This window comes from Pongo abelii, chromosome 8, assembly GCF_028885655.2.
Source record: "Pongo abelii isolate AG06213 chromosome 8, NHGRI_mPonAbe1-v2.0_pri, whole genome shotgun sequence".
Classification (NCBI taxonomy): Eukaryota; Metazoa; Chordata; class Mammalia; order Primates; family Hominidae; genus Pongo; species Pongo abelii.
In genome coordinates, this window is record NC_071993.2 from 3075113 (window position 1) to 3090957 (window position 15845).

Consider the following 15845-nt stretch of genomic DNA (forward strand, 5'->3'; position numbering starts at 1 on the left):
AGAATCTTGGAGCGAAAGCCAAAGATGCAGTGGCCAAGAAGCCCGGGGAACGGGGGGCGCCCCCCAACCCAGAATCAGTCAGCAGTGGGGAGAAAACCCCCGAACCCAGAACCAGTCAGCAGTGGGGAGAAAACCCCCGAACCCAGAACCAGTCAGCAGTGGGGAGAAAACCCCTGAACCAGAATCAGTCAGCAGTGGGGAGAAAACAAGGGCTTCTATGTGCAGCTCCCTGACGAGCACTTGGAAAGCAAATGCGTTTCAGCCCAGGAGAAGGTCAAGTGAGGAAATGCCCTAAATGGGGCTTATTCCTTGCCCAGCCCTGAGACTGGGCTGGAGGCCCCAGGCAGGAGAGGGAGGGCCAGGCCCCATCAGGCTGTCACCACAGAAAACGCTGATGGACCAGGAGGCTGCAGAGTGAGTCGACCTTCCTGCCCTCCATGCAGAGGATCGGCCCTTGTGAGTGGACCCCTCACTCCCTCTTCTTATTCAGTCTGGCTGCTGTTGGCATATTAAAGTTGGTGATCATTTTGAACATGAGTGCTAAACTGAATTTTGTTAATTCTAATAATTTATCAAAGCATTTTAATATTTCTAGGAAACAGAATTACATTGTCCTCAGAATAATTTTGTCTTTCTTGTTAATAATAATAGTTCTTCAGTCTCCCTGCCTTCCCACTGGCTGTGAGCGCATCTCTGCTAAAGTGGGGCATGAGAACGGATGCCAGAGGCAGAGCTAGCCGCTCAGAGGCTATAGCAGCAATTTATTTTTATTTTTATTTATTTATATACATTTTTTTGAGATGCAGTCTCACTCTGTTGCCCAGGCTGGACTGCAATGGCGTGATCTCTGCTCAATGCAACCTCTGCCTCCTTGATTCAAGCGATTCTCCTGCCTCAGCCTCTGCAGTAGCTAGGATTACAGGTGCCCACCACCATGCCCTGCTAATTGTTTGTACTTTTAGTAGAGATGGGGTTTCACCTTGTTGGCCAGGCTGGTCTTGAACCCCTGGCCTCAGGTGATCCACCCATTTTGGCCTCCTAAAGTGCTGGGATTACAGGCATGAGCCACTGTGCCCAGCCCATTGTGGCATCTTAATCACAGAGCAAAGAAGGCCTGGACCCAGCACGAAGATGATGAAAAGGGGGAAGAGCAGCTGTCTCACCTACAGTGTTGCCAGGAGCTTCTAACTTCGAACATAAGGGACACTAAATAGCTTTCCCAACAAAAACAACTGAGATGTTGGGTAAAACCTACAAAAATACATCTTTGTAAGTGCATGACTGGGCTGGCGTTGAAGAAGGAATCCACAGCAGTCAATAAATAATTGGCAGGAACCAAAGTGGAATTTTTTTTCTGTTTAGACATTTGCACAGAGGACAGGGCATCAGAAAGAAAACCGGATGCCTCTCCAAAATGAGGTTGGAAATCTGACATCTTAGACTTAAAATAAAAGCCCACCTTAGAGCAGGAGCAGCAAGGAGAGCACCTGTCCCTGCATTGGTGCTGGGTGGAGGGAAAACCACTGACCCTGAGAACCAGTGAGAAACAGTCCTCCAGGAGTTCATGCTGGAAGACATCGAGAGCACGGGTTAAATTGACGTGGCACCAGGTGGCTGCTAACCTCACCTCTACCCCACGTGAGCGGAAAATCCTTGCTGAAACAATGCAACCCTGTCCTCAAAATATCTCCCCACATAAAATTCCAAGGAAGATAAGTCCACATGCAAAAAGTTACAAAACATAAGTAAACAAAGTACTATGGATACATCCAATAATTCAAGAAACAAATTCAGCAGAGCCACAAAAATCCAAAAGGTGGAAAAGATCAACTGCTGGCAAAGTATCCACTGCTGTTGCAGCTGTGAAGAGACTGTATTTCATAAAAAGCTAGACACGCCCCTCTGTGGCCTCACATTTGCCTTCTCAGGCATGTCCCCCCAGAAATGCCCTTGCACTGCTTCTCCAAGAGACACATATGGGGCAAGAATATTTAGGCAGTGACTGTAGAAATAGAAAACACCTGAAAGCCATCCAAATACACCTCTATCAAGGAAAAAAGTTGGCATAGTCACATTGTGGAATATTATACAACAGTGAAAATGAACTGCAGTTAGAAGCATCAACAATGAAAAATTACAGTGAACAAAGGAAATTACTGAAAAATACACTGCTATTCCATATACACAAATCATATGACTTTGCTTAATAATACACACAGAAATGATAAACCTTATGAAAAGCAAGACAAACATTAACACATGAGTCCTATGTCTGGGTGAAGAAGGGGGACCCAGGTGATCAAGGAAGGGTATATTGTAGCCTTTCAAGACACTCGATGCTAAAGGGTGATGATGACATCAGTGCAATTATTACTCTATTGGATTATGCATTCAGTTTTGTTCATTTGTTTGTTTGTTTGTTTGTTTTTGACGTGGAGTTTCGCTCATGTAGCCCAGGCTAGAGTGCAATGGTGCAATCTCAGCTCACTGCAACTTCCGCCTCCCAGGTTCAAATGACTCTCCCGCCTCGGCCTCCCAGGTAGCTGGGATCACAGGCGCCTGCCATGATGCTCAGCTAACTTTTTGTATTTTTTTAGTAAAGACGGGTTTCACCATGTTGGTCAGGCTGGTCTTGAACTCCTGACCTCAGGTGATCCACCTTCCTCAGCCTCCCAAAGTGCTGGGATTACAGGCATGAGCCACCATGCCTAACCAAGTTTTATAGACTCTTATGTGTCATATATTTCATAATTAAACATAAAAAAAAGTATTTACTGTAGTTCGTAAATGAAAGAGCAATAAAAAATGTTGCAAACTTTTAAACATAAAACCTGTCGTATAGCTCATAGTGACCCTCATATTAAGCTGTGGTAAATTCCAAGTGTATTTCATTGTAATTATCTAAAAACTAGGTGAACAGATGAAAAGTTGAGTTCAGTTTTAAAACAAGATAGTAGGCCGGGTGCGGTGGCTCACGCCTGTAATCCCAGCACTCTGGGAGGCCGAGGCGGGCAGATCACGAGGTCAGGAGATCGAGACCATCCTGGCTAATACAGTGAAACCCGGTCTCTGCTAAAAATACAAAAAAAAATTAGCCGGGCGTGGTGGCAGGAGCCTGTAGTCCCAGCTACTCGAGAGGCTGAGGCAGGAGAATGGCGTGAACCCAGGAGGCAGAGCTTGCAGTGAGCCGAGATCGCGCCACTGCACTCCAGCCTGGGCGACAGAGCAAGACTCCGTCTCAAAAAAAAAATAAAATAAAATAAAATAAAAAATAAAAATAAAACAAGATAGTAAGATAATGTTACCGGTTGAAGGTGTCCAGGATCTTGGCACCTTGAACAAAGAATTAGACACAATGCACAAATGGAGCAAGGAAAAAATGAAGCAACAGAAGCAGATATTTATAGAAAATGAAAGCACACCCCACCGGGTGGGAGCGCCCGAGCACGGAGAGACCGTTACTGAAGTTTCTGGGGTTTAAATACCCTCTAGAGGTTTCCATTGGTTACTTGGTGTACACCCTAAGTAAATAAAGAGGATGAAGTAAAATATTACAAAGTCATGTACTCGGTGTACGCCCTGTGTAAATGGAGAGGATATTTCCTGTCATAGCCCAAGAGTTTCCATTTGATTTAATTCTCTGAAGTCAGGGTGAATCGGCCTTATGTTCCTGCCTCCAGACCCTTTTCTCCTGCCTCCGTCGAATGGATGGCAGGACATGGAAAAGTATTTTGTCCAAATGACATGTCCAAAGGCACTGGCAGCTGAAGACAAGAGGGAACCAGTTAGTGTCACTGAGGAATGCTCACCCGCGTCTCCACACCGCACAGAAAAAAGTGAGTGTCCTTGTCCTGAACCCTCTGAGGCAAGTATCTTGCCTCAGTGCTTTCATGAAACCCTTTTTTGGAGAGACTCATTCTCTCTCCTTCTGCAGCCACAAGGCAGCAGGGATAGCCCCTCTCAGGCTGAAGTTTTCTAACAAAAAAGAGAATAAAATAATAGAAGTAATGTAATTAATAATAATGAAAATGAAACTTTTTTTTACAGAATTAGCTCTGGAATTTCATTTATTAGCATTAAAAGCAGAAAATGGGCCTATAGAGCTCACTTTAATGGCAAAAATTAAGAAAAGAATAAAAAGACTCTGCCTAATAATGGTGACATGAGCTGTTCATATTGTCATTTTCTCTGGGACCTAATATGGGGGAGGAGGCGGGACCCCGTGTCACCAGGCCCCAGGTGATTTTCACACTGTTTCCCCAAATCACTGCAGCCTCTTCCCTGCTGGTCCCTTGATGCTGCTGCTGTGCCCGGCGTCCTGTGTGACAAGAGTGCAACAGGGCGCTGGGCACCTTGGCAGCTTCCAGTGGGATAGGCCTGCGGCATTCTGAGCCTGAATGCAGTGATCACCAGGAAGTAAGGAGACGCAAGCAGGAAGGGTTCAGGGATGGAGCGGCCACTTCTCAGGGATCAGTCTCAGGCCCCATTTGGGAAGGATCCCCCTTCAGGACAATGGGTCCAAGCCGAGGGCAACGCTGTTTCTGTGCATTCTGATGACTGACCTGCGTCCACAGGGAAGCGTATCTGGGCTCCTTTTTTCCAGGCTATGTTGGGAGCACCTTGAAATGGGCACTGGTGGATTTCACTTCCAGCCTTCCAGAAGCCATTCCAAATGGAAACTGAGCTAAGGGATGTAGGTGGAGTAAGTAAACAATTTTAGGTCCCGAACAACAATTTTCAGATACAATACAGTGTGCAGGGAAAATAAAGCCTCGGGACCCCAATTCACAGCCAAAAAGAAAAAAAAAAAATTAAGCTGGAAGCTGAATCATGCAAGAAACTGCCTTTCCTTTTGTTCCTAAGCAGATAGCTACAGATAAAGGGTTACATATCTCCACAGGAAGCTGGTCTATGTTCACTTTATCTTATGTACAGGGCTGATTTACCACATGTGAGATGAATACATAGCTGACCATCCCCACCTGCTCTGTTTCTCTTGCAACCTGAGGATGACCACAGGTTCCCTCTTTCCCCTCCAGCCCACTCTTCCCCTCCAGCCAACCCTTCCCCTTTAAATACTGAAGCCCTCCAAATCATCTTGGGAGAAAGGCACAGACCACAGACTGTTTCTGTGATTCCATGTTTTTTTCTTCCAAGCATGTCCTTAACCTTGGCAGAATTAACATTTAAATGGATTGAGCTCGGTCTCAGGTACCTTTTGGTTTACAGTCACATGCCTCAGCCAGCACACTGCTCTCTGGCCTTTGTCCTCTTTTACCAAAGGATAAGGGTGGATTCCACAATCCTAAAACCCCTTCAGCTCTCCATAGGTTTCTGGGAGGACACAGTTACCTAAGAGATTAGAGAGAGCGTCATAAAATATAAGCAGATGGTGTGTGTCAGTTAGGGTTAAGTTAGGCTGCATAAAATGGAAGACTCAAGCTAACAGAGGCTTACACATAGAAAGGTCTGTCTTTTCACATGAAAGGAATCTGAAGACAGGCAATCCTCCCCTGTGCACTGGATCTGTGATGTTATCAGAGAGCCCAGCTTCTCCTATCATTCCCTCAGGCACTTTGACTGAAGGTGGTTGTATCTTCTAGATCACCTCATGCCCCAAGATAGCAGCTTTGTTCCTGCAATCACAGCTGCATTCAAAGCAGCAGGAAAAAAAAAAAAAAAAAAAAAAGCCATATTCAGTAGTTTAACTCCTTTTAAGGAGTCCTTTTGGAAGTCGTGCTCAACAAGTCTACTAATATCACATGGGCCAGAATGGACCCACATGGCCACATGGGTGCACAAAGACAGCTGGGGAATGAAGCATTTAGTGCGGAGCCTCAGTCAGAAGAGGAGGAGGAAATGGATGTTGAACCAACTGTTTCTGTCACATGGCGTTTTAGTTGAGCTTGGAAGGATGAGTGGGTTATTTACAGACGTGCTTGGAGAGAGACACAAGCAAGGATCGTTGTGGAAGAAGCATGCCAGGAATTTGCAGGATACAAAGAGTCCCCCCACCACTGCAGAGTCTTCTTGCTAAAAACTCAAGGGCTTCTGAATTATTTCCATATTGTTTCTTTCTAAATTTAGAAGATTTACAATTCAATTATATATAATGGTAAGACATTGTCTTCTTGGAGATAATTCAAAAACAAGTCTGTTTTGGTTTGGAAAGAGAAACCTAAGACCTACATGGAGGGGGAGGAAGTTTCAAGCTTCCTAGAACACAATGCTGGAAGGAACTCAGGTGAAACATTCCACGGCCTTCTGACTGCTCCCTGGTGCCTGTTGTGAAGTCTAAAAGCTGTGATGCTCCCAGGGAATGGCTATGTTCTGAAAGCTTTTCCAGGAAAGTATCTTGAGTTGGGCCACATCATTAGCTCCCTGGTTCTCAGAAAGAGCCTTCTCGAAGTCCAGAGGGCACTTAGATAAGACAGACTACGTGGCACTCAAGGCTCCCTCCGTGATTTTCTTTCAGACATCTCTGAGGCATCAGAAGCAAGAGTCAACAACTCAGTGTAATAGAAACTTTTAAATGGATCAAATATTAGGATAGAAGGAGAAACCTTCAAAATTATGCCTATTATTTAGCATTTTATCTGCCACAAAGCAAAACAAAGCTATAAACTTCTCACGGCAACTGTGAGAGAAGAGGATCCTAAAACATTTTGTCTTAGGCTGTTTTCGGCTTCTCTTAACAGAGTACCTGAGACTGGGTAATTTACAAAAACAGAGATTCACTTTTCACAGTCCTGGAGGTGGGAAGTACAAGGTTAAAGGGTAGTCTGGCAAGGACCTTTGTGCTGTGTCATCCCACAGGAAGGTGGGAAGGCAAGAGAGCATGAGGGAGTAAGAGGGGTCAAACTCACTTTTGTAACAGACCCACTCTTGTGATAATGAACCCACTCCCCCAATAACAACATTAATCCAGCCGGGTGCGGTGGCTCACGCCTGTAATCCCAGCACTTTGGGAGGCTGAGGTGGGCAGATCACAAGGTCAGGAGATCAAGACCATCCTGGCTAACACAGTGAAACCCCATCTCTACTAAAAATACAAAAAAATTAGCCAGACGTGGCGGTGGGCGCCTGTAGTCCCAGCTCCTCAGGAGGCTGAGGAAGGAGAATGATGTGAACCTGGAAGGCGGAGTTTGCAGTGAGCTGAGATTGCACCACTGCACTCCAGCCTGGGCAACAGAGTGAGACTCCATCTCAAAAAAAAAATAAACAAACAAACAAACAAACAAAAAACATTAATCCACTCATGAGGGTGAAACCCTCATGACCTGATCACCTCTTAAAGGTCCCTCCCCTCAGCACTACTGCATGAGGGGTTCAGTTTCCAACACTTGAAATTTGGGGGACACTTTCAAACCATAGTAAGTAAGAAACGGCAAAAATAAATTACTTATACAGTGTTCATCACTAATAATAAAGTAGGCACAAAACATCATTTATAGTCTATATTCACTACAATATGTTGTGCTCTATTTTCACGTTAATTCGTGCAAAAAAAAAAAAAAAAAGAGAAAGATGTTCGAGAGAGGTATTAAGAAAGCACCATAACCTTTAGAAAAACTGAGAAACTGGTAGAAGTAATTGTTTTAAAAACCTTTTTCATTTGCTGCTTGTTTGGAAGTCCGTGGTGACACTTCAAGGAGGAGTTGTCATTGCGAAGGCAGATTGCAGGAGGCTTTAGGAAGAGTGAGTGGGGAAGATGGGGAAGGAAGGAGGACAGGTGACTTGGAAAGATTCCTGGTGGTGATTGAAGTGCACAAATAGAATGGTGACTTCAGGGAGAAGCGATTCAAGGAATGTTTGCTTTTGCTTCTCTCTGTCTTTCTCTCCATCTCTCTTTCCATCTCTGCCTCTCACTTTTTCTGTCTGTTTCTCCCTCTCTGTGTCTCTCTCCTGGTTGCTCTGTCTCTCTCTGTCTCTTTTTAAGACTCTGTGTGTGTCTCTGTTTCTCTCTTCCCCTCATCTCTTTCTCCATCTTTCTATGTCTCTCTGTGTCTCTGCTTCTTTGACTCTCTCTCTGTCTCTCTGTCTCTCTCACTCTCCCTCTTTCTCTCTCTCTCTGTGTGTGTGTGTGTGTGTGTGTGTGTGTGTGTGTGTGTGTGTGTGTGTCTCACTCTGTTGGTTTCTCACTCTCCATCTCGAAGCTCTCTGGTTTCACTATGCAAGCTGACTCTCCCCACCTGATGATCAGTGGGATTAGCAGGAACCACGTGGACCACCCCCACCACCCACATCCTGTGCCCATCCATGAACTGGGGCAGAGGAGAGGACTGATCTCCCTACTTGGCCTGGCTGGACATGCTGACCCTCAGGACCACAGGCAGTGGAAGGAGCAGTTCTTGGAAGGTGAGAGTGGGTCCTGTGGTGGATGGAAGTGACAAGTATGTTGAGCAACAATAATGATCAGCACTTGGTCTATGGTAGCAGGAGCTCAGAAGTGAGGAATCCTAGGGCCTTAAACAAGTGGCCCACTGTGGCAAAAACTTTTTCAAACAAAAAAATAGTCAGCCCCTAAGGAGTGTTCCAATGACCACCTCTTAAGCAATACAATTGACCCATGAACAATGCAGAGGTTAGGGGCACCAACCCGCCACACAGTCAAAATTCGGCCAATAACTTTTGACTACCCAAAAACGGATTTACTAATAGCCTATTCTTGGGTAGAAGCCTCAGTGATCACGCAGATAATTGGTTAACACAAATTTTGTATGTTATATGTATTGTATAGTGTATTCTTACAGTAAAGTAAGCTGGAGGAAATAAAGCAATCCTAAGGAAAATGTGTTTACTATTCATTAAGTGCCACATCATAGAGGTTCTTCTCCACATCTTTGCATTGAGTAGGCAGAGGAGGAGGTTGTGGAAGGAAAGGAGGAGGGGTTGGTCTTGCTGTCTAAGGGGTGGCAGAAGCGAAAGAAAATCCATGTGTAAGTAAGTGACCCACACGGTTCAAACCCTGTTGTTCAAGGGTCAACTGTTTGAGCAGGGAAATTTTGAAGTGACCTCTTTTCTTTTCTTTTTTTTTCTTGAGACAGAGTCTCACTCTGTTGCCCAGGCTGGAGTGCAGTGGCTCGATCTTGGCTCACTGAAATGGAAGTGACTTCTTTTTAAATAGGGCATGGCAGGGAAAGGGGGAGGAAAATGGCAAAGTCTGCCCCACAAACTCAGGACCAAGATCCCTAATTTCTTCCGCTGGTGAGCGAGGCTCCCATTCCCTGGACCACAAAGTCTATTTGGGTTCAAAGACCACCTAGGCTCTGGGCTTGGCCTTCCAAGAGAAGAGGGTACCTGGGCCCTCCCAAGAATGCAGAGCTGTCTGCCCCTGGACATGTGACCGCAGCTCTGATCCTGTCCCTGGTCTGAGCTTCACTGCACCAGTCACTCCTCCTCCTGCAGGTGGACCCGGCCGCAGGCTCCGGAGTTCTCTAAACCAGGCAACACGTGGTTGTGGGTGGATGTGCTTGCAGGCAGAGGAAGAGGTCGCGGCTTACATAAGAATCTCAAAGTTGACACCCAAAAAAGATAAAAGCGCCTGCTGGATGCTGGCATATACAACTAACGAGGATAATGCTCTGGGTGTACATCCTGGCACACTGGAAGAGCATTCTTGCTCATGGTGATAGTTTCAACTATTTCAGTGAGTTTTCCCTTGAATGCCTCCGCCAGGAGCCATTTCAGTTCAGCGCGGGCAGCAAGGGAGCTTCAAGGACTCGTAGTTATAAAGTCAAGCTTGTACACAGTGACAGGTCACAGGTCCGTGGAAGATACCTGTCAATCAATATTCAGATGTAGCATTCCATAACTGAGTCATAGGGCATCTCTGACCTCATCTGACATGGCTAAAATCATGATTGTTTTTCTAACTGGGAAATTTATGTAACTTATTTGCCAATAAAGAGCCATCTCTCTCCCCCCATTTTCTGACACAACGCTAGTAATTAGGGAAATGTTCTGATGATGTTCATGAAAGCACAAACCAATGTCTTCCACTGTAATACCACTTATTTAACACATATGACTGTTGCTGCTTCCATATGACACTAAAAGTATCAGGAGTGCCAGGAAGTCTCTTTAATCGTCATTCTCCAAAGTGCTCAGGAGATGAAGTCATTCTGTGAAGTAGACTTCAGTTGACACCACTGAGAAAATGTCCTAAAGAAAGTAGAACTTGTAATAATAAACTTGTAATAAAAAGTAATACTTTACAGAAATCATGCAACTTCTTTCTTTCCTTTCTTTCCAGTTTTTAGATGTTAATTTTAATTGGTTCAGGGCAACCTGTTTCTGCATCAAAGTCTGGGAAAGCTTCCAACTGTTTTTATTTTATTTTTTTTAGAAATAGAGTCTCACTGTGTCACCCAGGCCAAAGTGTAGTAGTATGATCACAGCTCACTGCAGTCTCAACCTCCCAGGCTCAAGCAATCCTCAGAACTCCATCACCTGAGTAGCTGGGACTACAGCTGTGCCACCAAGTCCTGCTAATGTTTTATTTATTTATTTATTTATTTATTTATTTATTTATTTATTGTAGAGACAGGATCTCGTTATGTGGCCGAGGCTGGCCTCAAACTCCTGGTCTCAAGCAATCCTTGTGTCAGCCTCCAAAAGCGCTGAGATTATAGACATGAGCCACGGCACACAGCTGATTTATTTTATTTTCTCAGAACTCTATGCAACCTGATTCTGCATACTTAAGGAAAGAAAGCCAGACAAAGGTGGAAGTAGTTACACACAATGTGAGCATCATTTGGCACTTAGACAAGAGAGGCGGATTATAAAAATAAAAGATCCACATGTCTCAATTTGTTGTGGGCTTGGATATGGACTCCAGCACTTTTTATTTTTACTTTTTTAGGAGATAGTGTCTCACTCTGCTGCTTAAGCTGGAGTGCAGTGATGTAATCATAGCTCACTGTAATCTCAAACTCCTGAGTTCAAGTGATCCTCCTGCCTCAGCCTCCCAAGTAGCTGGGACTACAGGTGTGCCATCTCTCCAGGATAATTTTTTTGGATTTTGTAGAGACGAGGTCTCCCTATGTTGCCCAGGCTAGTCTCAAACATCTGACCTCAAGCAATCCTCCTGCCTTGGCCTCCAAAGAGCTGGGATTATAGGGGTGAGCCACTGTACCCGGCCAAGAAACCAACCCCACCTGTTTTCTACATAAAGTTTAACATCTAGATACAAAGCAAAATAATTTTTAAAGATCAAAGAATCTGCAGGGAAGCTGGTGGGAGGGTAATAGGCTGAAGGCAGCATTTTCTGGTCTACAGTTTTGCTTATTCTTGGACTTTCCAAAGTCCCGAAAGAAGCAGAAGGAAAGTGAGAAGAAGGGAGGAAGAGGCAAGAGGAAAGGAGGATGGTTGCCCCTCTGCGGTTGCAGATTAGCCCAAGGAGGCTCAGTGGCTGGGAAGGAAGGAAGGAATGAAACCCCCAAGGCCAAAGGCAGAGTCAGAGTCCTGGGTCCAGCAGGGTCTGGAGGGGAGGAGGGTGCAGGCAGCCAAAGACCTTCCGGCTAGCACTGCAACCTCTTAAATTGCTTAGGCTTTTATCCAAATTTGCTGTGTCCGCGTTTTGTAGACCTCCAAACAAAGTCACTCAGGGTAACCCAAGCAGGAAGGCGAGGATGATAGGAGAAGGGGCCCCACCTGATGCTGCCCTTCTGGCTTTTATCCATTCCTGGGAATGACGGGGGATGCCCCTATGGGAGAATACAGTGGCGTGGAGCAGCAGTGGAGAATTCCAAGTCCGAAAAACAATTGGCATTTTAAAGGAAAGTAAGAAATCACCCTGAATATATGAAATATTGGGAAAAAAGGTTGTTACTAATAATTCTCAAGAGACCACTCTGGTGAGACTGGGTTTTTGTGGGGATGTGTCGAGCAGGGTATACATACTGAGTGGGCACATCCCACCCACCCTTCAGGCTCCTCCCTCAGCTCCTGTCTCCTGAAGCAGTCAGAGGGCAGCTCCGGTCCTCACCTCCTCTGAGCGACCCACTCACTCGTTCACTCATTCATTCACTCACTCAGTCACTCACTCATTCACTCACTCAGTCACTCACTCATTCACTCGCTCACTCATTAACTCCTTCACTCGCTCACTCATTCACTCACTCACCCACTCATTACTCATTTACTCATTCACTCACCCTTTTACTCAATCACTCATTCATTCACTTTCACTCAGTCATTCACTCATTAACCAATTCACTCACTCATTCACTCACTCAATCACTCATTCACTCACTAACCCATTCACTCACTCACTCAATCACTCATTCACTCACCCATTCACTCACTCATTCACTCACCCATTCACTCACTCATTCACTGTGGAGAAAAGAAAGAGAGATCAGATTGTTACTGTATCTGTGTAGAAAGAAGTAGACATAAGAGACTCCATTTTGTTCTGTACTAAGAAAAATTATTCTGCCTTGAGATGCTGTTAATCTATAACCCTACCCCCAATCCTGTGCTCCCTGAAACACGTGCTGTGTCAACTCAGGGTTAAATGGGTTAAGGGCTGTGCAGGGTGTGCTTTGTTAAACAAATACTTGAAGGCAGCTTGCTTGTTAAGAGTCATCACCACTCGATAATCCCAAGCCACTCCCTAATCTCAAGTACCCAGGGACACAAAACACTGCGGAAGGCCGCAGGGACCTCTGCCTAGGAAAGCCAGGCATTATCCAGTTTCTCCCCATGTTATAGTCTAAAATATGGCCTCGTGGGAAGGGAAAGACCTGACCATCCCCCAGCCCCACACCCGTAAAGGGTCTGTGCTGAGGAGGATTGTTAAGAGGAAGAAACGCCTCTTTGCAGATGAGATAAGAGGAAGGCTTCTGTCTCCTGCTCGTCCCTGGGCAATGGAATGTCTTGGTGTAAAGCCGATTGTATATTCCATCTACTGAGATAGGGGAAAACCTCCTTAAGGCTGGAGGTGGGACATGCTGGCAGCAATACTGCTCCTTAAGGCATTGAGATGTTTCTGTATATGCACATCAAAAGCACAGCACTTTTTTCTTTACTTTATGATGCAGAGGCATTTGTTCACGTGTTTACCTTCTGACCTTCTCTCCACTATTGTCCTATTATCCTGCCATGCCCAATAATGATCAATAAATACTAAGGGAACTCAGAGGCCAGTGCCGACGTGGATCCTCCGTATGCTGAACGCTGGTCCCCTGGGCCCCTTTTTCTTTCTCTATACTTTGTCTCTGTATCTTTTTCTTTTCCAAGTCTCTTGTTCCACCTAATGAGAAACACCCACAGGTGTGGAGGGGCAACCCATCCCTTCAATTCACTCCCTCATTCACACACTCAGCCATTCACTGACTCACCCTTTCACTCACTCACTCATTCCCTCATTCATTCAGTCATTCATTCACTCACTCACTCATTCACTCATTCACTCACTCACTCACCTACTCACTCATTCACCTCTTCACTCACTCATTCACTTCAATCATTCACTCGCTCACTCATTCACTCACCCTTTACTCATACACTCATTTATTGACTCATTCGTTCATTCACTCACTCATTCATTTGTTCACTCACTCATTCACTTGTTCACTCACCCATTCACTCACTCACCCGCTCATTTGCTCACTCACTCATTCACCCACTCACCCATTCACTGAGTCATTCATTCACTCACTCATTCACTCATCCATCACTCATTCATTCCCTCAGTCACTCACTCACTCATTCACTCACATATTCACTTAGTCACTTATTCACTCACCCATTCACTCACTCATTCACTCACGTTCACTCATTCACCCACTCATTTCACTCACTCATTTACCCACTCACTCACTCACTTACTCCTTCACTCATCCACTCACTCACTCACTCGTTCACTGACTCACTCATTCACCCATTTACTCATTTACTCACTCATTTGCTCCTTCACTCATTCACCCATTCACTCATTTACTCACTCATTTGCTCCTTCACTCATTTACTGCTTCACTCACTCACTCACTCCATTCATTCAGCAGCACCCATGACAGGTTCACTCTGTCCTGGGCTCTCCTGTTACCCTGGGCCTGCAACAGGGAATAGTCAAAGATCTCTGAATCCACAGCATTCGGAGTTCAGCAGGTGGGCCTGTCGAGAAAAGCCCAGCAGATAGGTGAAATGCCCCATGTGTGACACACATGAAGCTGTTTTAAGAGAAGCGGGGAGGGAACAGGAGTGTGCATGGAGCCCGAATTTCTAAGAGGGTGATCTGGGGAGGCCTCACCATGCAGGAGACCTTGCAGGACAGACCTGAGGAAGGTGGGCAGAGTGGGTAGGGAGAGGAGGGCCCAGGCTGAGGAAAGAGCAGGCTGGGCCTGAGGTTGTTGGATGCCCGCATGGGCCTCTGGGCAGCACTAGGATCCCATGGACCAGTGGACAGGCCAGTGGGCCATGTGTGGGGCCTGTGACTCCAAGTCAGCAGAGGAGATGCCTGAATTACATCCTGATAGGTGCACCCTGACTTTGAAGCTGAGGACACCTGAGGCATGGAGGTGGGGTGGAAGTGGGGGCAGAGCAAGGGATAGGGAGGGAGCCTGTGTCGGTCCAGGTCACAGGTGGTGGCATGGCCCCAGTGGCTCCAGATGCAATGAAGAGCCAGGAGGGACTTTCCTGAGGGACTTGGATGCCAGGGTAGAGGAGCACTGCAAGGCGTCAGCCTGAGCCCCTGGGAGGATGGAGTCACCAGGAGCTGAGGTGAGGAAGGCCGAGGGGTGGGGGGTTGTGTGGGGGTGCAGAGGCCTGAGCTCAGTTTGGCCCCTGCAGATTTGAGATGCCCACTCCATGCACAGGCAGAAACAGCAAGGGAAGGGAAGAGGCTGCAGCTCAGGTAGCCCTGGTGGTGGAATGTGCAGCCCAACATGCCGGAGCACTGGGTTATGGTGCCCTCCTGGCTAGGAGCTGCTTCCCTCCTGGGATGCCAGAACTCCTTTAGGGCACATCGGCAGCTCCTGTGCTCACCGCAGAGGGGAAGTGGGAAGGGCAGCTGTCCCTATGCATGTTCTCCTTCACCTTGTCCCAGGCAGCACCTCCCCTCCCAAGTGGCTCCCTGCCCGTGGTGTTCACAGACAGACCCTCGAAGAGGGCTGGACTCAACTGCTCACTTCTAATGAATAGAATCAGGCAAAAGAGATGCCGGTCTCTCCTGAGATTGGATTGGGAAGGGCTGCAGGTTCCGTCCACTGGAATTCTCCCCCTGGCTCTTGACACGTGCTAGTTCTGGCAAAGCCAGTCACCTGCCCAGGGCAGAAGGCAGCCTGAAGCTGATGCCAGGGACAGACTGGGGCCTTCAGTCCAACAGCCTGCAAGCAACAGAATCCTGCCAGCAACACAGGAGTGAATGTGGAAGCAGCTCCTCCCCTGATGAGCCTGAGCCTTCAGAAGACACTGCAGCCTTGGGCAGACACCTGTTGCAGCCATGGAGAGCCCCTGGGGCAGAGGGCCCAGTGAAGCCTGCCTGAACTCCTGGTCCAAGGAGTAATCATTCCTGTGGTATAAGTGGGCCACAGTTTGCAGTAATCTGTCAAGGGACAATAAAGAACAAACACATGTCACGTCCTACTGGGTGGAAGCTATACAGTCAGCAAGGCATATAGTATCTTCCTCTTGAATTAGAAGATTCATTGCAAAGGCCAAAGATTAAAAAAAAAAAAAAAATCTCTAGCTGTAGCACCATTAAAATACATGACTTGCAAAAAAAAAAAAAAAGAAAGAAAGAAAGAAAGAAAAAAAGAGCCATAGCTATGATTTTCCATCTTAGCTACAGGTATATATAAATATATGTTAATTCCTTGGCTGACTGAGCAATGGGC